The sequence below is a fragment of the Leucopleurus acutus genome, assembly GCF_964270905.1.
Source record: "Leucopleurus acutus genome assembly, chromosome: 14".
Taxonomy (NCBI): domain Eukaryota; kingdom Metazoa; phylum Chordata; class Mammalia; order Artiodactyla; family Delphinidae; genus Leucopleurus; species Leucopleurus acutus.
In genome coordinates this window covers 42,902,853-42,925,626 of record NC_139156.1, presented here as the reverse complement: position 1 = coordinate 42,925,626, position 22,774 = coordinate 42,902,853, and the positions used below count along the sequence as shown (strand labels likewise).

At 34.7% G+C, this 22,774-nt stretch overlaps 1 pseudogene across 1 annotated transcript; it reads right to left on the bottom strand.

Annotated features, from left to right (window-relative positions):
• Positions 1-4,706: 4,706 nt before the first annotated feature.
• LOC309971084 (small ribosomal subunit protein eS27-like) lies at positions 4,707-4,958 on the bottom strand (annotated as a pseudogene). Its single transcript has one exon. The product of its transcript is annotated as a small ribosomal subunit protein eS27-like (transcript).
• Between the last annotated feature and the right edge of the window lie 17,816 nt (positions 4,959-22,774).

Genomic DNA, 22,774 nt, shown 5'->3' with positions numbered 1-22,774 from the left:
CTGATGTTATATAAGTTTTGATTATATCACTAGGATGAAATAGACTTTTTTTCTTTGAAAAATTATACTAATTTTCAAATTTTCTTTGAAAATTTTCTTTATGAAATTATACTAATGCCCACCTATATTTTTTCTAGTACTGTAATGATTTCTATTTTACATATAAAATTGTTTTTGTGTAATGTGTAATATAGAAAAGCAACTTTTTTATTTAGCTGTAATGAATGGTCAGTTGCCCCAACACAAATTAATGGTTAATCTGTGTTTTCAATATGAAATACCTTTATAATATAGTCAATGCCTCACTTATGTCAATAACATTACTTAGCATTTGGTGAAAGCTTAAAATGTTCTAAAATCTTTCTTATTTTACCATTATCCTATTTTTTATATACAAATCTATATGGATGGTACTATTAAAATCCACATTTTACAGATAAAGATCCTGAAGTGTACACATGTTAAGTAAAGCTGCCTAATGTCCTGCAGATAGAATGTGACAGAGAAAGTAAAGTTTGCACAAATAATAGTGGTGGAAATGTTAATTAAACAGTATTTATTGAGTATAGTTTAAATAAACACATAAAATTCTTAAAAATACTTGAAATGTTTTTTATCCTATGTCTTTTAGACATTTGCCTTAAAGGTTAAACAATACCAGACACTATTCTAAGCATATAACAAGTTTTAATTCATTTAAACCTCAAACCCACCTTAAAAGATAGTTACTGGGAAGAAACTGAGGCAAAAAGGAGATAAGTAACTTTCCCAAGGTCACGTGGTAGATAGGTTGCAGACCCAGGTTTCACATCTGGGCAAAATTACACCAGTGTGCATGCTCTTAATTATTGATTATATCCAAATATTTTCCTTTGATTTGTCTTAATAATCAAGACGTTTTTATATAAAGATGAAGAAATTAGAATATGCAGAATGAGATGTCTTTTTGAATATAATTGTATAACTAGAAAATCCAATAAAATTCAGAAGCCAGTTAATATTAAAGCAAATAATTTGGTATAGTATTTCTATATATCAGCAATAGCCAGTCACTAAACACAATTTTTAAAATTCCAATTCAAACTAATACATGTGTAATTTTTTCAACAAAATCAACTGCTTGCTTAATATGTTACATCCTACATTTTTCCTTTGAAATGTGTGGTGATATCATATAGAAAATCATTTATTCAAAAGATTCAATGTTTCAATACCTCTAATGAGGAACATGCAAGGTATATGAGCGAAGAATCAGGCAGTTCTCAGAATGAAGATGGTAATTCAGTTGATTCATAGAAAAGGAGTACAAAGTTTCCAGAGGTAAGATGAAGGAATAAGTCCCAGGCAGAAGAAATACATGTACAAAACAGATAAATATAGGAATGCACACTTTACTTTTTATTCAGAAAATGTAAATGTTTTGCTATTTTAAATTTTCAATTATTCCTACTTTTTCCTTTATTACTATATTTCCTTTCTCATACTTTTCTTAGGATTCATCATGTTTTAATTATCTGAGTTCAAATGCCTATTTTTTGTTAAAATGTTCTTTTTTAATAAAGTTGACATTTAAGGCTTTATCTTTAATTACAGCTCTAGTAGCTTTTGTCATAAGTCTTGACAAAAGATTTTCACAGTTTGTAATTGTGTAAATATGAGGTTTGTAGCTCTGCAAAACAATTTTTGACAAAATGTTTACCTGGGAATATATTTTCAGACTTTAAAGTGATTTTTTTCCTTAACTATTTGCTATAAATTTCTAGATTTATTCATTTGTTATTTGCTACTATGACCTGTATGATTTTCTCTTTGGGGACTTTTGTGTTGTAGCTTTTATGCTCAACTTTTGAAAAATGCTATATAAAATGTGATAATGTTTCTCCTATCCTTGAGATTTTATGAATTTATAAGCTCTATCTTTTAAAAATATGTTTCATCTATAATGCCCATTTTCTTGTATTTTATGAAGTCTAACATTTAAGTTTAGAACTAAATATTATGCAAGTAAACTCAGAAAATCAATGACTTCAGCCTGTATGGAGTATTATTGAGTTTCAAGAGTAAAATATAATTAGTTGAAGTTAAGAATTTTGCACTAGTTCTATAATTCCAGGCATTTTTTGTACTTACTTAGAGTGTATTTTCTTTTTTATGAATACCATAAAATTATTAGTAGTTCTCTAGGATAGTAACTTAAATTATTTTTAGAACATTAAACTTAGGGAGATTTATTTTAGCATTTAAGCTTATCCTAAACTAGGACATGCATAAGTTTCTTTAATAAAATTTAATCTTGAAAAATATCAGGTTAATGCCATTCTGGAAATGTGTTAAAGAACTAACATTATTTTAAGTTTTAGCATGAGAATATAAAAAGCAAAATTTTCATGTCACATTTATCCTGTAAACAGCTTTTATTTAATCTTGGAAAAATTGAAGATGTAGTTAAAATTTAAGACTGATTTGATTGATAATATACACATAATATTAATATGTTTCATAAACATGTGAAAATTTGCTGTTGACTCAACATCATACAATGAATAATTATGGTTTATGCATATAATTATAATCACCTCATGACAGTTATTTAGTTTAGGAAGGTTATAAAAATCTGATGTCTCTCATTAGCAATAAATTTATCATTTGTATACAAAAATCACTTTCAAAAAATTTTTGGCATAGTTTTACCTTATGTACTATATTTAGTCCTACAAATGCCTTGCTTACTCATACTGAAGACAGAAAACTTAAAATGATTACCAGAAGTTTCACAGCTAATAAATGGAAAAGGTGATTTACCTTAAATAGTCTGTTTGGATGAAGGCAGTGGTGATGGATCACCTAATTTCTTGAAAGAGCTCCTGATACTTCTGGAATCAGGATCCATGATGCTATAAAACATATGCTAATTAACAATTCTGACGATCAAAAAATTGCAAATAACATTGGGAGCAAACATAAAAGTACTATAATTGAAAATTAATAATAGCCCTTAAAGTACATATATAATAGTATTAGTCAACTTCTCTAATCTTTCAGTAAGATAAAAAATATACAGATTTCACTTAGTAATCATTCATGTGTACTTCATCTTCTTTTATATGTTCGTGTCCTTAAACAAGAAGCAAGAAAAAAAGGGAAAAAACATCTAGAACTTAATGACCCATAAATTAAACAATCTCACAATATTCTAGAATTAAATGTCGAGGTTAAAGTAAATTAGACAATTAGCAAAACAAAAATTAGCAATTAAAACTTTTCCAAGAAACAAGTACACCAGAACAAGGTTATGTCACATGGGGAAGAGGGACTGGCTGCTCAGAAACCCAGTAGCATTTGCTTTGGTGGATTCATCACAGTTCAAGGAATGGATAACAGTCTCCCAGGATCAGTTTGTTTGCAATTTAAGAGGAAAGCTGTCTCTGTGCACAGACTCATATTCACAGCAACTGATGGGTATAAACCACTGATATGTATGAATGAAAATGTCATTGTTCATTTACACAGAGAAATTAATCTGTCAAGTGAATCAGAATGTTTAATTCAGCTTCTCTAGCATATTCTCCTTCTGTAGGGAAAATATACATTGGAAGAAACCTTCTTAAGAAGTTTAAGTGGAGAACAAGGAATCAATTAGCTGATTTAAATATCTTTCAGGTAAAGCCTAACCTGTGCAATCAGATTGCTAATGTTGGATTGGCCAGAACTCCATCCACTTTGAACCTTGAACCATGTTAAATGAGCAGAATCAACACACTCTTCCCACCCCCCACCTTGACTCTCATGATTGGTCACTTTTCTACCATTTTAATTTTTCTCACGTGAAGAACATAAACCAGTTTTCTGCATAGCAAGCAGTGAATCCTTATATCATAGGAATTAAAGTGCTGAACTTTACCAAACTAGTCCATTACTCACTTATTCACAATATCTTGTTTTACTCTCATTTATGGCTAATCCTGTATTTTCGATACACATTTTATTAGTTTAGATTTTAGAGTAAAATCTAATTCTGGCTTTTGAGGGTACCTCAATTCAGCCCATATTTGTCTTTCACCTATTAAATGTGATTCTTTTTTTGTTGATATTGAGTTTCATAAATATTTTCAGAATATTTTGAGAATTTGTAGATATGCACACATATTTTATGGATATGAATCTATAGATACATATTTTGATATAGATAGATAATTTCTCAGGAAGTCAGAAAATGCTCATCCAATTTGTGTCTGCAGTAGGCATATGGGTATACAAGCAATTGGGTATTTTTTAATATTGATTCACTTGAAGTTTTTCAATTAGTATGTGAAAAGTTATTCATAGTTTACTCATTTATTGAAAAAAAATGGTCTTCAGCTCAACAATAATTACATGCTGAATTAAATTCTCTCTTTACTCCCTTCCCCTCACCAACCTTTAATGAGATTAGCTGGAGTATTTGGAATGCAAAGTGATATTGTGTAAGAAAAGAACAAACAAACATTTTTATGTAGCACACTCTCCTGCTTTGGGATTCTCTCTAGTGAAGGTTATTTAACCTTAGCTTAGTCAAATAAAGACATTTTTCTTTGGAGAGATGCCTTGTTGCTGTCTACTCAAGGTAGTTCACTTTTCATTTTTGTATATTGAAATGCCTGTTTTATTTTTTAATCCAAAATGTGTTTATTGGGATGGTTTCCCGTTCATCTTGATTCAAAGTGCTTTTAGTGCTGCTTCCCTTGGAAGGAGCATCCTTCTGTAAGCCTTGCTTTTCCTCCTGTGGGCTAGCAGAGGACAGTAGAGCAGCCAACACACAAAACTACTGTTTGTGTATGGCTAAAGATGGTGGTGATTTTATAGCATCCTGGATATTTCACATCCATGAAGTAGGGATTGGGGTTCTGCACCAGGTACTTCTTCTTGTGTTTCCTCTTCTCTTCTGGAGAGGGATGAAGAAAATTCTTTTCAAGAGGCATGTTCTCCTAGGTAGGTCATCACCAAGTGAAAGGTTGAAATGCCTCTTTGTTTCAACGTTGGTTAGCTCCACAAATGTTGATATTCTGAATCACACATATTACTTTATTTTTTTTTCCTTTGATGTATACTTTTATTTTATTAATTTTCAAGGGCATCAAAGGCTTAAATTAGCAGTAGCAATTACTATTAATTAATCAAATAATGGGGCTTTACATATACACTTTATGGAGGAGACTACTAGCTGATGTCAAACCTGCTAACTTTTCTTCCTGGAAACATAGCTCCACTACATTTTTAAGACTCCAGTGAAATTAGGAATGGTCATGTGACTGAGTTCTAGTCAGTGAGTTATGCACACAGTTAAAAATTTCCTTCCATGATTCTATGTTCATTTGTCTGGGTGGAATGGAAACAAATACTAGAGTGAACTTGAGAGCCAGGTGTTGGTGTGACCACAGGATGGAAGTATCCTGAGACTCTGCTTGGACTCGATGAATATTCAGCTAATAAGTGTGAAATCTTAGACTTAAACAAAGATTTTCTCACTCCAAATTATTATTATTATTACTATTTTGTCATTTGCCATGTTGTCAAATATGGTGATTTTACAGAATATTTGAAAGTTCAGTACCTAGAGTCAGAGAAACCTGCATTTACAATGATTCCAATACTTACTAGCTGTGTGGACTTGGGAACATTTCTTAATCTTTGCCTTTTTTTCTCTATCTATAAAATTGAAGTTATAACAGTTTTTACATTATAATGTAGGATTAGGTGAGAATATTTAAGTTAAAGGCTTACCAGAATTCTTTATACATAATAACCATAAACCAATGAGAGATTGTTTGATGTTTGATATGAAGTCCTCCAAAGAGTGTAAAATTTGGGAACTACCTTCTCTCTCCTAAATTACATACTCCTTTTGCCCATCTTTCTTCATTTATGTCAAGCTTTTTATATAAATCTATGGTTTTCAAATGGGTACATATCAAAATTCTCTCTTGGACTTTCTTCTTTAACAACAACAAAAAAATAGAAAATTTAAAAATAACATCCAGAATTAAAAACAGAGTATCAGGGCTTCCCTGGTGGCGCAGTGGTTTAGAGTCTGCCTGCCGATGCAGGGGACACGGGTTCGTGCCCCGGTCTGGGAAGATCCCACATGCCGCGGAGTGGCTGGGCCCGTGAGCCATGGCCGCTGAGCCTGCGCGTCCGGAGCCCGTGCTCCGCAACGGGAGAGGCCACAACAGTGAGAGGCCCGCGTAATGCAAAAAAAAAAAAAAAAAAAAAAAGAGAAAAGAAAAAAAAAAGAGTATCATGTTAAAATACATGTAACAAAGGTAGATGGTGAAATATATATTCTCATATACATTACATTCTGTTTGGTAGCTTTGTAAATAGTGGAGAAATGACTGGTGGATGAAAGGTAGCATTTAAAGTTGTGTACTGAAATTGCTGTGATCATCAAGATGACAGCAGGTTATAAACTATTAAAATTTTTGAGATGCTCCTGTTTATCAATTTTATAGAGCCTTACCACATATTATTGAAGTTGAAATGAAAAATACTAGAGGAAATGGAAATAAACAGTAAATAGGACAAAGTCAGAATGACCCCAGCTGGGTGGAATATCTAGAGGGAGTACAGTAAGGGTTTGAGAAAAAGAACAAAAGTAAAGTACAAAGATGGCTTTTAGGTTATAATAAAAGCCAGTTTATTGAGCCTGAGGAATGGAGAATTTTTAAGGTACCTCAGACCTGTTGCATGTCTTTGGTACCTGTTGTATGACTTGGCTAGGTCACCTAAAGGAACTAGGGTAAACTGGATGCTTGGTACCTGCAAACTGCCTCATCTATTCTATTTGGTGATAATTTCAGGTCCAGGAGATGATAGAGCTCATTCTTACTGAGTGGTAGTTTTGGGAACTTTCCCTAATACTTCCTGCTTTTTCCCAAAGGAATAAGGCCCAATTAATGGGCTTGGCACTGGTATACAGGAGTTAAATCTCACACCAGCCTACTTTCATTCTTCATCTCAGTGTTAATGACTGTTAACAGTCTGAGGTGTTTTTCCAAGTCTTTGGCTAAGTATTATATTTTCATAGGCAGTCAGTACATGACCACTGAATAAATGGATAAGAGCCATGAGGGTTGTAGGAAGAGGAAGGAAAACTAACATTTTATTGGGGATATATAATATTTCATGAACTTTACGATTTTTTAAAATTCAATATTCACAATTGCCTCATTATGTCCCCATTTTTAATGTGAGAGATGTTAGTGAAGTTAGTTACTTACCCAGGACCACACAGTGGGTGAATGGTAGAGTTCAGATGCAAAAACTGGGCTGTTTAAATTTAAGCTTTCAAATTCTGGCTCAGCTATGCAACCGTAGGCAAGTTATTTAAAATTTCTCACCTGTTTCTTTATCTGGAAACTGAGAATGATAACAATACCTCATAGGGCTTTTTCATGAATTTTAAATGGTTCTTTTAAAGTCCTTAGAACAGTACCAGGCACATAGTAAGCTGCATGAACTATTATTATTATTATTATGCTATGCCATGTTTCCTACTCACTACCACACCACTAAATGCCACCTCCCTTCTTCCTCACCACTGAAAAATGCAGTTAGTTTTATTTTAACCTATCTTTGTTGCATTTGGTGAGAGGTGGAAACTAATTTATGTTGAGGCCCTTCTACAAGCTCTGCACTGAGTGTTCTTGGTGATTTTGCAATGTTGTTCTGCTTGCATGTTACATATTAGGTACATAGGGTGGATATCACAGGCAAACCCTCATTAATTTCTCCTCTTTTTTCAGTACCTGGAAGTACTAAACTGCTGCCAGGTTTTTGTTCTTTGTTTATGTATCAATTCTCTGGCTTCCAGAACTTCGCATTTGCTGTTCCCTTGTTTTTGACATGAACGCTTCCAGGAAGTCACCCTTGACCCTCTAAGCTTAGTTTCTTCAATTCTATTGTACTTAGAGTTCATCTTAAGGGCAGGGACTGGATAGTTGTTTGCAATTGCATAAACTTAAAAAAAGTTTGTAAATAAAATCAATACTAAAAATAAATATATAAAATATTAAAATTAATTAAAATAATATATAAATACTTTAAAAAATAAAATAACATTTACAGAATATTTAAACTAAGCTCTCTTATAGGTTCTTTAAAAATAAGCTTTCAAAATAAGAAATATAAATTTTCAAAGGATAGTAATCTATATTCATTGCATGTATCTGAGACTATTGTGTTGTATCAGGCTAGAAGAACTACATTTATTATAGAGAGTTCCACATATTTAGCAGTCTACTTGGTAAATATCACTAGATAGTTCTAATTCTTCAAATATGCAATAAGTATATTTATTTAATTGGCTGAACTCTATTCCTAAAGATTTAAAAATAGAAGTATTTTTTAAAAATCTAAAACTCATTAAATGGGAAAAAAATTCTTCCTGCTTTCAACCTGTTTCTCTCAAATATGGTGAAATCAACTTTTAAGCCTCATCAAATAATAATTTGTGGATTCTGCATAAGCAACATCAATTTTACTAATAGAGGTAATTTTGTCAGACTACTCTTTTTGAAAATAGAGGCATCTAACTGGCTTTGTGCCCCTTAGCAGTTATTAGATTGAGATAAGCACCATTTTGGAATTCAGAACTGGTGTCTGGGATCAAAATGAACATAGGATAATGATAATGTTAAATACTTATGGTTCCTAATGAGTTATATTTTTACAATGGGGCTTGAATTTCCCTGAGAGGAATATGATAGGGCCATATCCCCAATTACATTAAAGTTCACGTCATTGGAGGGTAATTTGTGAGAAATGCTGGCATAGATTTCTAATACCATTTGTGGTATCTAACTTCTAGAGATCTAAAATCTAAAACCCTTTCAAAAGTTTGGATTTATTTAAAACTGTCTTAGAAGTAAGTGATTTATGAGGGCACTGGCTAATGACTATTTTGAAAAGGATTTCTTTTGAACACTCTGATGCTAATTATATCATGAATTACACTCAGATATGACCGGATAGCACCTCTCGGATTCTGAGTTTCTGAAATGCTGAATTTCTGTTCAAGAAGGTATGGCTGATAATTTAGAGCTTTTTTCTTTAACTATTAACCAGAATCGTTGGTATCTAGCTCCCAAAATAAACAAAAAGAAACAAATGAATAAAGTTACAAAAAGCAAGTTCATATCACTCTTTAAGTTTTGTGCCTACTTAGTTATGTTAAATGGAGATTAATTAAGTTAAATGGCTGGGATTATTAAAAGTAAAAAAAAAAAGCTGTAATAATTAAAACCACCATCCATCTGCAGAACTCTTCATCTTGCAAAACTGAAACTCTGTTCCCAGGAACAATAACTCCCCATTCACTCTGCCCCAAGACCTGCCAACTACCATTCCATTTTCTATCTCTATGACTTTGACTACTCTTGGTACTTCATATAAGTGGAATAATACAGTTTTTGTCTTTTTGATTGGCTTATTTCCCTTAGCATGATGTCCCCAAGGTTTGAGCATATTGTAGCATGTCAGACTTTCCTTCTTTTTAAGGTTGAATTATATTCTATTATATGTTTATACCACATTTTGCTTATTCATTCATGTCAGTGGACACTGGGTTGCTTTCCATGTTTTAGCTATGAATGCTGCTATGAACGTGGGTACACAAATATCTCTTGATGTAGTGATCGTGTTTGATGTTTAAGACCCTGCTTTCAATTCTTTAGGGTACTCATCCAGAAGTGAGATTGCTGGATCATATCTTAATTCTATTTTTAATTTTTTGAATAACTGCCATACTGTATTTTACAACACCTGTACCATTTTATATTCCCACCAACAGTGCACAATTGCCTCAATCCCTCCACATCCTCACCAACACTTGTTTTTATTTATTCTTTGCAACAGCCATCCTAATGAGTGTGAGTGGTTTTTCATTGTGGTTCTGATTTGCATTTCCTTAATGATTATTGATGCTGAACATCTTTTCATGTATTTATTGGCTATTAATATATCTTATTTGGAGAAATGTCTATTCAAGTTTTTTTGCCCATTTATGAATCAGGTTGTTTTTGTTGTTGTTGAGTTTTAGGAGTTCTCTATATATCCTGGATATTAATCCCTTACCATATATACGATTTATAAATAGTCTCTCCCATTCAGTAGGCTGACTTTTCACTCTGTTCGTACACAAGTTTTAATTTTCATAAAGATCAATTTGTCTATTTGTCCTTTTGTTACCTACCTGTGTCTTTGGTGTCATATCCAAGCTATGTCTTTGGATCTAAAGTGAGCCTCTTACAGGACTTACTTCTGCTATCTTGCTGTTTGCTTTCTATATGTCTTACAGCTTTCTTATCCCTAATTTCTGTCTCTTTGTATTTAGTTGATATTTTTTTTGGCTGCATGGGTCTTAGTTGCTGCACAGGCTTTTTCTAGTTGTGCCAAGCAGGGTCTACTCTTCGTTGCAGTGTTTGGGGTTCTCATTGTGGTGGCTTCTCTTATTGTGGAGCACAGGCTCCAGGCGTGCGGGCTTCAGTAGTTGCAGCACGCAGGCCCTGGGGCGTGTGGGCTTCAGTAGTTGTGGCGCGTGAGCTCAGCAGTTGTGGCTTGCGGGCGGGCTCAGTAGTTGTGGCTCGCAGCCTCTAAAGCGCAGGCTCAGTAGTTGTGGCGTACGGGCTTACTTGCTCCTCGGCATGTGGAATCTTCCTGGACCAGGGATCAAACCCATGTCCCCTGCATTGGTAAGCGGATTCTTAACCACTGCGCCACCAGGGAAGTCCCTAGTTAATTTTTATAGTGAAATATTTTAGTTCATTTATCATTTCCTTATGTGCATATTCTGTAACTATTTTCTTTATGGTTGCCATGGAGAGTACATTTAATATCCTAAAGCTAACACACTAATTTGAATTTATTATAACTTAACCTTGGTAACATACAAAACCTCTGCTCATTTACAGATATGAACCCACTCCTTTCAGTTTTCTTTTCTTTTTTTTGCTGTGAATGTACTTTATATATATTTTTTGAATTTTTGTTATACAGCAGGTTCTCATTAGTTTATTTTATACATATTAGAGTATATATGTCAATCCCAATCTCCCAATTCATCCTACGACCACCACCACCCCCATCCCCCACTTTCCCCCTTGGGGTCCATATGTTTGTTTTCTACATCTGTGTCTCTATTTCTGCATTGCAAACCAGTCCATCTGTATGATTTTTCTAGATTCCACATACATGTGCTAATATAAAATATTTGTTTTTCTCTTTCTGACTTACTTCACTCTGTACGACAGTCCTAGGTCCATCCTCATCTCTACAAATCACCCAATTTTGTTCCTTTTTATGGGTGACTAATATTCCATTGTATATACATCTTCTTTATCCATTTGTCTGACGATGGGCATTCAGGTTGCTTTCATGACCTGGCTATTGTAAACAGTGCTGCAATGAAGAGTGGGGTGCATGTGTCTTTTTGAATTATAGTTTTCTCTGTGTATATGCCCAGTAGTGGGATTGCTGGGTCATATGGTAATTCTATTTTTAGTTTTATAAGGAACCTCCATACTGTTCTCCATAGTGAGAACATAGCTCTATCAATTTATGTTCCCACCAACAGTGCGAAAGTGTTTCCTTTTCTCCACATCCTCTCCAGCATTTGTTGTTTGTAGATTTTCTGATGATGCCCATTCTAACTGGTGTGAGGTGATACCTCATTGTAGTTTTGATTTGCATTTCTCTAATAATTAGTGATGTTGAGCAGCTTTTCAACATCATCTTGGCCATCTGTATGTCTTCTTTGGAGAAATGTCTATTTAGGTCTTCTGCCTATTTTTGGATTGTGTTATTTGTTTTTTTTTTGATATTGAGCTGCATGAGCTGTTTATATACTTTGGAGATTAATCCTTTGCCCATTGATTTGTTTGCAAATATTTTCTCCCATTCTGAGGGTTGTCTTTTCATCTTGTTTATAGTATCTTTGTTGTGCAAAAGCTTTTAAGTTTCACTAGGTCCCATTCGTTTATTTTTGTTTTTATTTCCATTACTCTAGGAGGTGGGTCAAAAAAGATCTTGCTGTGATTTATGTCAAAGAGTGTTCTTCCTATGTTTTCCTCTAAGAGTTTTATAGTGTCCAGTCTTACATTTAGGTTTTTTTTTTTTTTTTTTTTTTTTCGGTACGCAGGCCTCTCACTGCTGTGGCCTCTCCCGCTGCGGAGCACAAGCTCCGGACGCGCAGGCTCAGCGGCCATGGCTCACGGGCCCAACCGCTCCACGGCATGTGGGATCTTCCCGGACAGGGGCATGAACTCGCGTCCCCTGCATCGGCAGGCGGACTCTCAACCACTGCGCCACCAGGGAAGCCCTACATTTAGGTTTTTAATCCATTTTGAGTTTATTTTTTTGTATCGTGTTAGGGAGTGTTCTAATTTCATTCTGTTACATGTAGCTGTCCAGTTTTCCCAGCACCACTTATTGAAAAGTCTGTCTTTTCTCCATTGTATATCCTGGCCTCCTTTGTCATAGATTAGTTGACCATAGGTGCATGGGTTTATCTCTGGGCTTTCTATCCTGTTCCATTGATCTATATTTCTGTTTTTGTGTCAGTACCATATTGTCTTGATTACTGTAGCTTTGTAGTATAGTCTGAAGTCAGGGAGACTGATTCCTCCAGCTACATTTTTTTCCCTCAAGATTGCTTTGGCTATTTGGGATCTTTTGTGTTTCCATACAAATTTTAATATTTTTTGTTCTAGTTCAGTAAAAAAGATGCCACTGGTAATTTGATAGGCATTGCATTGAATCTGTAGATTGCTTTGGGTAGTATATTCATTTTCACAATATTGACTCTTCCAATCCAAGAATATGGTATATCTCTCCATATCTTTGTGTCATCTTTGATTTCTTTCATCAGTGTCTTATACTTTTCTGAGTAAAGGTCTTTTACCTCCTGAGGTAGGTTTATTCTTAGGTATTTTATTCTTTTTGTTGCAATGGTGAATGGGATTGTTTCCTAAATTTCTCTTTCTTGTTGTTAGGGTATAGGAATGCAAGAGATTTCTGTGTACTAATTTTGTATCCTGAAACTTTATGAAATTCGTTGATTAGCTCTAGTAGTTTTCTGGTAGCATCTTTAGGATTCTCTACGTATAATATCATGTCATCCATAAAGAGTGACAGTGTTACTTCTTCTTTTCCAATTTGTATTTCTTTTATTTCTTTTTCTTCTCTGATTGCCTTGGCTAGGACTTCTAAAACTATGTTAAATAACAGTGGTGAGAGTGAACATCCTTGTCTTGTTCCTGATCTTAGAGGAAACACTTTCAGTTTTTCACCATTGAGAATGATGTTTTCTGTGGGTTTGTCGTATAGGGCCTTTATTATTAGAGGTAGGTTCCCACTATGCCCACTTTCTGGAGAGTGTTTATCATAAATGGATGTTGAATTTTGTCAAAAGCTTTTACTGCATCTGTTGAGATGATCATATGATTTTTCTTCTTCAATTTGTTAATATGGTATATCACATTGATTGATTTGCATATACTGAAGAATCCTTGCATCCCTGAGATAAATCCCACTTGATCATGGTGTATGATCCTTTTAATGTGTTGTTGGATTCTGTTTTCTAGTATTTTGTTGAGGATTTTTGCATCTAAATTCATCAGTGATATTGGTCTCTAATTTTATTTTTTTGTAGTATCTTTGTCTGGTTTTGGTATCAGGGTGATGGTGACCTCATAGATTGAGTTTGGGAGTATTCCTTCCTCTGCAATTTTCTGGAAGAGTTTGAGAAGGATGGGTATTAGCTCTTCTCTAAATGTTTGATAGAATTCACCTGTGAAACTATCTTGCCCTGGACTTGTTTGCTGGAAACTTTTAAATCACTGTTTCAAATTCATTACTTGTGATTTGTCTGTTCATATTTTCTTCCTGGTTCAGTCTTGGAAAGCTATACCTTACTAATAATTTTTCCATTTCTTCCAGGTTGTCCATTTCATTGGCATAGAGTTGCTTGTAGTAGTCTCTTAGGATGCTTTGTATTTCTGTGGTATCCATTGTAACTTCTCCATTTTCATTTCTAATTTTATTGATTTGAGTCCTCTCCCTCTCTTTCTTGATGAGACTAGCTAAAAGTTTATCAATTTTGTTTTTCTCAGAGAACCAGCTTTTAGTTTTATTGATCTTTGTTATTGTTTTCTTTGTTTCTATTTCATTTATTTCTGCTCTGATCTTTATGCTTTCTTTCCTTCTACTAAATTTGGGTTTTGTTTGCTCTTCTTTCTCTATTTCCTTTAGGTGTAAGCTTAGATTATTTGAGATTTTTCTTGTTTCTTGAGGTAGGATTGTATAGCCATAACATTCCCTCTTAGAACTGCTTTTGCTGCATCCCATAGGTTTTGGATCATAATGTTTTTGTTGTCATTTGTCTCTAGGTATTTTTTTATTTCCTCTTTGATTTCTTCAGCGATCTCTTGGTTATTTATTAATGTATTGTTTAGCCTCCATGTGTTTGTGTTTTTTACGTTTTTTCCCTGTAATTTATTTCTAATCTCATAGTGTTGTGGTCAGAAAAGATGCTTGATATGTTTTCTTAAATTTACTGAGGCTTGATTTTTGACCCATGATGTGATCTGTCCTGAAGAGTGTTCCATGTGCACTTGAGAAGAAAGTGTAATCTGCTGTTTTGGGATGGAATGTCCTATAAATATCAATTAAATCTTTCTGGTCTATTGTATTATTTAAAGTTTGTGTTTCCTTATTAGTTTTCTGCCCAGATGATCTGTCCATTGGTGTAAGTGAGGTGTTAAAGTCCCCCACTATTATTGTGTTACTGTCAATTTCCTCTTTTATAGCTGTTAGCAGTAGCCTTATGTATTGAGGTGCTCCTAAGTTGGGTGCATAAATATTTACAATTGTTATATCTTCTTCTTGGATTGATCCCTTGATCATTATGTAGTGTCCTTCCTTGTCTCTTGTAACATTCTTTAAAGTCTGTTTTATCTGATATGAGTATTGCTACTCCAGCCTTCTTTTGATTTCCATTTGCATGGAATATCTTTTTCCATCACCTCACTTTCAGTCTGTATGTGTCCCTAGGTCTGAAGTGGGTCTCTTGTAGACAGCATATATATGGGTCTTGTTTTTGTATCCATTCAGTCAGTCTATGTCTTTTGGTTGGAGCATTTAATCCATTTACATTTAAGGTAATTATCGATATGTATATTCCTATTACCATTTTCTTAATTGTTATGGGTTTGTTTTTGTAGGTCTTTTTCTTCTCTTGTATTTCCCACTCAGAGAAGTTTCTTTAGCATTTGTTGTAGAGCTGGTTTGGTGGTGCTGAATTCTCTTAGCTTTTGCTTTTTTGTAAAGCTTTTGATTTCTCCATCAAATCTGAATGAGAACCTTGCTGGGTAGTGTAATCTTGGTTGTAGGTTCTTCCTTTTTATCATTTTAAATATATCATGCCACTCCCTTCTGGCTTGTAGAGTTTCTGCTGAGAAATTGGCAGTTAACCTTATGGGAGTTCCCTTGTATGTTATTTGCCATTTTTCCCTTGTTGCTTTTAATAATTTTTCTTTGTCTTTAATTCTTGTCAATTTGATTACTATGTGTCTCGGCATGTTTCTCCTTGGGTTTATCCTGCCTGGGACTCTCTGCGCTTCCTGGACTTGCATGGCTATTTCCTTTACCATGTTAGGGAAGTTTTCAACTATAATCTCTTCAAATATTTTCTCGGGTCCTTTCTCTCTCTCTTCTCCTTCTGGGACCCCTATATTGCAAATGTTGGTGCATTTAATATTGTCCCATAGGTCTCTTAGGCTCTCTTCATTTCTTTTCATTCTTTTTTCTTTATTCTGTTCCGTGGCAGTGATTTCCACCATTCTTTCTTCCAGATCCCTTATCTGTTCTTCTGTCTCAGTTATTCTGTTATTGATTCCTTCTAGTGTATTTTTCATTTCAGTTATTGTATTGTTCATCTCTGTTTGTTTGTTCTTTAATTCTTCTAGGTCTTTGTTAAACATTTCTTGCATCTTCTTGATCTTTGCCTCCATTCTTTTTCCAAGGTCCTGGATCATCTTCACTATCATTATTCTGAATTCTTTTTCTCGAAGGTTGCCTATCTCCACTTCATTTAGTTTTTTTTCTGGGGTTTTATCTTTTTCTTTCATCTGGTATATAGTCCCCTGCCTTTTCATTTTGTCTGTCTTTCAAGCATTTGAAAGAATGTGAATATGGTTTTCTTTCCACAGGCTGCAGGATTGTAGTTCTTCTTGCTTCTGCTGTCTGCCCTCTGTTGGATGAGGCTATCTAAGATGCTTGTGCAAGCTTCCTGAGGGGTGGGACTGGTGGTGTGTAAAGCTGGGTGTTGCCTTGGTGGGCAGAGCTTTAATCCACTTATCTGCTGATGGGTGGGGGTGAGTTCCCTCCCTGTGGTTGTTTGGCCTGAGGCAACCCAGCACTGGAGCCTAGAGGCGCTTTGCTGGGGCTAATGGTGGACTCCATGAGGGCTCACGCCAAGGAGTACTTCCCAGAACTTCTGCTGCCAGTGTCCTTTTCCCCATGGTGATGCACAGCTGCCCCCTCTGCTTCTGTGGGAGACCCTCCAAGTCAAGCAGATAGGTCTGGTTCTGTCTCCTATGGGGTCACTGCTCCTTGCCCCTGGGTCCTGATGCACACACTACTTTGTGCCCTCCAAGAGTGGAGTCTATGTTTCCCCCAGTCCCGTCAAAGTCCTGCAATCAAATCAAGTTTTGCCTTCAAAGCCTGATTCTCTGGGAATTCCTCCTCCCATTGCCAGTGGATTGGGAAAGCTGATATGGGGCTCAGAACCTTCACTCCAGTGGTGGACTTCTGTGGTATAATTGTTCTCCAGTTTTGAGTCACCTACCCAGCAGTTATGTGATTTGATTTTATTGTGATTGTGCCCCTCCTACCATCTCACTGTGGCTTCTCCTTTGTCTTTAGATGTGGGGTATATTTTTTGGCAAGTTCCAGTGTCTCCCTGTCAATGACTGTTCAGCAGTTAGTTGTGATTCTGGTGTTCTCGCAAGAGGGAGTGAGCACACGTCCTTCTACTCTGCCATCTTGAACCAATCTTCACTCCTTTCAGTTACTGATGTCGAAAAATTACATTGTATGTCCAAAAACATAAACCAGAAAAATTTTAGTGCCCTAATCTTTTAAATTCTATAGAAAACAATATGTAGAGTTACAAACCAAAGTTACACTAATACTAGATTTTAGTCTAATAATTTTTTTTAAAGTATTAGTATGTTAAATCGTGTAAAAACAAAAAGTGGTGTCACAGACCATTGTTTTAATACTAGCTTTTATAACTGCATATGTATTTACCTTCACAAGATCTTTATTCCTTCATACAGCTTTGAGTTACTGTCTAGTGTCCTTTTATTTTAAACTGTAAAACTTCATTTAGGGCTTCTTGCAACGCATGTCTAATGATAATAAACTCCCTCAGTTATTGTTTAACTGGGACTGTGTTAATTTCTTCCTTATATTTGAAAGACAGTTTTGTTGGATATAGGAGTCTTAGTTGACATTTTTTTTTTTTTTTTTCTTTTAGCACCTTGAATATCACCTCACTGACTTCTGGCCTCCAAAGTTTCTGATGAGAAAGCTACTGGTGATCTTTGTACATGATGAGTCACTATTCTCTTTCTGCTTTCAGGATTCTCTCTTTGTCTTTGTTTTAAAATGCTTCCATTATATGGTATCTTAATGTGGGTCCCTTTGAGTTCATTCTACTTGTTGTTCATTGAGCTACTTGGATATTTATAGTCACATCTTTCATCAAATTTGGAAAGATTTTGGCCATTGTCTCTTCAAATAATCTCTCTGCCTCTTTCTCTTTCTCTTGTCCTTGTGGGAGTCCCACAATACATATGTTGGTCTGGTTGATGGTATTCCATAGGTACCTCAGGTTTTATTCACTTTCCTTCAGTCATTTTTCTTTCTGTTTCTCAGAAGATAATTTCAGTTTTGCTTTATTAAATTTATTGATTCTTTCTTCTGTCTGCTCAAAACTGCCTTTGAATCCCTATAGTGTATTTTTTATTTCTGTTATTGTACTTTTTCAGCCCTACATTTTTTTGTTTGTTTGTTTGTTTTTTTAGGTTTTCAGTCTCTTTATTGATATTTCCATTTTGTTCATACATCATTTTCATGACTTTCCCACTTCTTCCTTAGTTATTTGAATATCTTTAGGATGCTGTTTTAAAGTCTTTGTCTAGCAGATTTGTTGTCTAGTCTTCCTCAGGGACAGTTTCTATTGGTTTATTTTTTTACTATGATTGGTTCATATTTCCTTGGGGTTTTTTGCATGCTTTGTGATTTTTCTTGAAAACTTTCAATGTGAATTGAATAATGTAATAACCCTGGAAGTCAGATTATCCTCCTTTCCGAGAGTTTGTTGGGTTTTATTTATTTTGTTTTATTTTTGATTGATGCAGGTTGTCTCTGTGCTGAGGTGTAAACCTAAGGTTTTCTTAGGTCCTTTCTGAGCCTGTGCCTTTCCCTCAGCATTTATAGTGACCCTGTAATTTACCCCATATATTCAGTTGCTTTTGAATGTCCTAATACTTACAAAAGAGGAAAAAAGGAAAAATAAAGTAAGAAGGGAAGCACACCAGCCCCTAAATCCCCTGGAAATCACTTCAGTCAAAGGGAAGTGTTCGAAACAATGAAGGGTGGGTAGTGCAATAAAGGCTGCCCACTTCTGTGACTGCAACTCCACGGTGAGAAGGAGCAATCAGTGTTCAGAACACAGATCCCCAGTATTTGTAGGACAGGGTCCTTATTTCCCACCCTGCTTCCTGCAAGCTTCATGCAAGCTTCTCCAGGAATACATGCACAGCTGCCTGCTATTAGGCTAGGTGGTGGGAATGTTATCCATTAATAAACTAAGAGTTGAAATTGACTGAAATTAACTGAAATTCACCACCCAAGATTTCCCCTGGAAGTTGCAAGTCTTCAAAAGACCCCAGAGTCCCAAAATAGTTACTTCAGACAGTTCTGCCAGTGTAGTTGTTGTCTAGGTGGGAAGACGGATTGTTGGTGCTTCCTATTCCACCATCTTGTCAGACTCCAAATTCTTTTCAATTAAATTCTTAAGTATATAAAGTGGGGATAATGACAAATGCTTGTCCTCCCAGGATTAATATAAGGATGAAATGAAGTAATGCATATAGTACATAGAAAGTATGCAATGAAGAAATATCTCTATGATATCATTCCTATTATATTCATTGTAGTAGACAGTATTATTACTCACAAGTATTCATTTTCCCTTTGATATTAGGCTTGACCATGTGCCTTGCTTTGACCAATGAAATATGGATGGAATTGGCATGTGTCTATTCTGGACAAAAGCTTTAAGAGCCAGCATGAGGTCCTATTTCCTGTTTCTTTCTGCCATCATGACCAATAGTGTGGGGAAGCCTAGGTCCCAGAGTAAATATTATGTGAAGTTGGGTCATTCCTAACCTACAATAGACTTGTCATATGTGCAAGAGGAAAACATTTGTTTTACAAGTTAAAGAGATTCTGGAACTTGTATATTATTACAACATAATCTAGTCTATTCTTAGTGATACACTTTCTCTTCCTCTCGACAACTTCTTAAAATTGTATGATGAGTGACACAGAATTTTTGTTATTCTACATCTGCCACAAAAGAAGGAAGTAGAGTGCCCTTACCTAAAGTGGCCTCTGAAAATTTCAAATACAATACGGGATTAGGAAGACCTTCTTTGGCTGACTTAAGAACATGATGAGCACTAAACACATTGTATCTATGAAATATTCCCAGGTGGAATCAGCTTAATCATTTGCAAATTAAGAACTGTGGGTATTTCCCTCTAGCTGAGGAGGAGACAAGCTAGGCAAATCCTGTTTATGAACATTCAGACTAGTATGGGAAATCTCTCAATGTGTGGCAGACTTCAGCAGAATGAGGTTTTGAAATTAAATACTTATAGTAAACTAAAGAATGTTGGAAACTAAAATACAATTTTTAACGTAACAAATACAGTTGAAACTTACAGATGAAACCAGAATATTCTGTGGAAAAATTAGGTGGACGAGATGTAATAACAAAAGAAAAGTACTAATAAATAGCATTTATTGAGCATTTAGAATGGCCTGGTTTTGCTTTTCATGATATCATTCAATTCTCTCTGCAAGCATAGGAAGTAAATACTTTAAAATCTAATTTTGTAGATGAATTCAAGTTTAGAAAAGTTATGGAAGTTGTCTAAGTTTACATAACTGGCAAATAGAAGACTGAAGATATGCACCCAAGGCTATCTCACTTCAAAGTCAAGATCTCCTTTATTTACTTGCTATATTTACTGTCTCTCTAACGTAGAACAGTTAAGTTAGTCTGAGAATTAATAGATTTCTTAAGGAGGATCAGAGTCTGGATTAGTTTATCAAAGTTGCCTTAAGGAGAAAAGTTTATTATGGTTAATGTAAGCCTTGCATTTTTAGAAGGTCCTTTTCTGCTGCATAGGTGTTAAAAAAAAAAATTGACTCCATCTAGAGTGACAAAGAGGAAGCCCATCATTAAATGCTGTATTTCATGAGCAGTCTTATATAATTTATATCCATTATATAATAATATTGCTTTAGATATAGGTTTAGATATAGATGTAGATATATAGATAAAACCTGCCCTATAGTTTACTCCTCCAAATACACGTTTTATATAGATGAAAACAATGTCAAATAATCTCTTTCTAATTTTGCTACACTCCATTTCAACCATTTCAAAGTATTCTGATACTTAAAGTATGTTAACTTGAAGTCACCTGAATAAAAATATTAAAGTACCTTTTAATTTCTGTCTGTTTTCTTCACTGCTTTAGCTTTAATACTTTGAACAGTGCCCAACACTATACATATATATATATATATATATATATATATATATATATACAGTAGTGTCTGGCAATAATATTTATTGAATGAATGAACAAATAAGTAAACTATGATGATCGGTTTAGTTTGTAGTGCTACCTGAAACACGGTATTCATTGGCTATCTATATATATCAAGAGTAGCCTTACCCTCGTTAGAGTCAGGTATCTGTCTCATTTACACAGAGAAATGGGCCCACACTAGCTCATAAAAATTGGGTATAATATACATTTATGTTTTTGCTTTAGGTTGTAAAATAAGCATATGCACTTAAGGTCTAAACAAAATGTTTAAAAAATGGAAATAAGTGATAAAACATATATCAGTATGGAAAAATAGAAGGGAGTCAAGAGTGGAAAAATATGTCAGTGAGAATCCTGGAAAACAGAAAGCTTATGAAAGCATGTTGATGGGATGGAACAGCTGAAAGCATGCATGAGGATGTTTTATGAGAGACTGTTTTCCCAGGGAAAGGTATAGATAGTTCATTCTTAGAGCAGCTGTTTTAAAGGGTGGAAGAAAAGAGATGTGGCTTAAAACAGAGGTAGTCGAAGGTCTGTCTCCAGAACAGCTGTGCTAGTCAGCCCTTTATTCCAATTCTCCCTTTCTGCTTGCATACTGGAATTTACCTCAAAATAAAACAATGTATAAAGAAATGAAAATAATGAAAATAATGAAATGAAAATAATAAAGAAATGAAAATAACTGCCTTGGGAGAACTAAAGAGTGTTGCCATCACAAAATAAAGTACTTTTTATGTTGTATCAGAGAAAATAAGGTACATCCTTCCCATTGGTTCCCTGCCCCCAACAATAAAGTAAGCCTCCTTTACAACAAAGTTATCTCATGTGGATAGAGGAGCCATTTAGTTTTGCATTCAGGGGAAAGACCTTCTGAAAAAAGGAACTGTATATACCACAGTGAAGGAATCACATGCAAGTTTGCTGCGTAAATCTACCTTTTGAACATGAAAGCAATTTAATACACTCAGGTAAAAAGAAACTCAACCACATAAAAAAGAAAGTTAAAGTAAACAAACTGCTCTGGAAGAAACATAAGTTATAAGGCACAGGAGAAATAAACAAAACAAAACAAAAGCATAATTTTTAGGATTAGAGGAATTTGAGGTGTTATATCTGTAATAGAGGATAGTAAGTTATGAAATAAAAAATAAAACACAAAATGGGTGTGAAGGGCTTCCCTGGTGGCGCGGTGGTTGAGAGTCCGCCTGCTGATGCAGGGGACATGGGTTTGTGCCCCAGTCCGGGAAGATCCCACACGCCACAGAGCGGTTGGGCCCATGAGCCATGGCCGCTGAGCCTGCGCGTCCGGAGCCTGTGCTCCGCAATGGGAGAGGTCACAACAGTGAGAGGCCCACACACCGCAAAAAAGAAAAATGGGTGTGAAAATTTATTTAAATATAATTTTAAGTTTTTAAATTAGATGAATTAAGATAAAGACAAGACATTTCTGAGAACACAGATCAAAATAACAAATAGTTTAAAATACGAATAATTACAATTATACTAATAACATTTCCAGGAAGAAAAAACAGGAGAAAAAAGGTAGGTAAGAAAAGCCAGAGAAATAACCAAGGATATTTACAAAACCTAAAAAAGAGTCATACATTTTTAGATCTAGATAATATAAAAATCACACCTACACTCACTATGATTAAGATTTTCAAATACCAAAGGAAAAAAAAAATCCTAAAACAAAATCTAGAAAGAAATGACACTCAAAAAGATTGGAATTACCAACATAGGATATTTAGACTGCAATGAGTATTATATCTGCAATATTTAATTGAAGGAAACTTAATCTTAAAACTAAATCTATATATATAGAC